The 370-nt window shown below is 39.2% G+C and overlaps 1 protein-coding gene across 1 annotated transcript in view; it reads left to right on the top strand.

Moving 5' to 3' along the window:
- Positions 1-370, top strand: part of med23 (mediator complex subunit 23) — a 66,959-nt gene that overhangs the window by 21,252 nt on the left and 45,337 nt on the right. The gene's annotated exons all lie outside the window — the stretch shown is intronic.

Genomic DNA, 370 nt, shown 5'->3' with positions numbered 1-370 from the left:
CCTACTTATACTACGCCCTTAAAGTATGTACTCTTTTGGTGAAGAAAAAGTACACACTTTTGAGTGTGTATTAGAAGAGTAGGCAAGCATTGGGACATACTATCACGTCACACAACTGCGTCTTTAAAGAACGCTCTGTCGCATAGATACACGCACCCTGTCACTGTAAACTGGCCTGCCAATCATCTTGTCACAGTTAACATTCTCCACATTTCATTTAATTTAACTTCTTGCCGTATTGGAGAGAAAAGAAGTAGCACATTGATCTGCCGGTCACGGGTCTTTCATGCCGAGAACTCATATTTTATGCATAATGATGCATTTAAAAGTTAACGACCAAACGGATGTTTATAAAAGTTTACATTGCTGT

This window comes from Sinocyclocheilus rhinocerous, unplaced genomic scaffold, assembly GCF_001515625.1.
Source record: "Sinocyclocheilus rhinocerous isolate Xijiao unplaced genomic scaffold, SAMN03320098_v1.1 scaffold372, whole genome shotgun sequence".
NCBI lineage: Eukaryota > Metazoa > Chordata > Actinopteri > Cypriniformes > Cyprinidae > Sinocyclocheilus > Sinocyclocheilus rhinocerous.
This window is presented reverse-complemented; position numbering and strand designations above follow the sequence as displayed.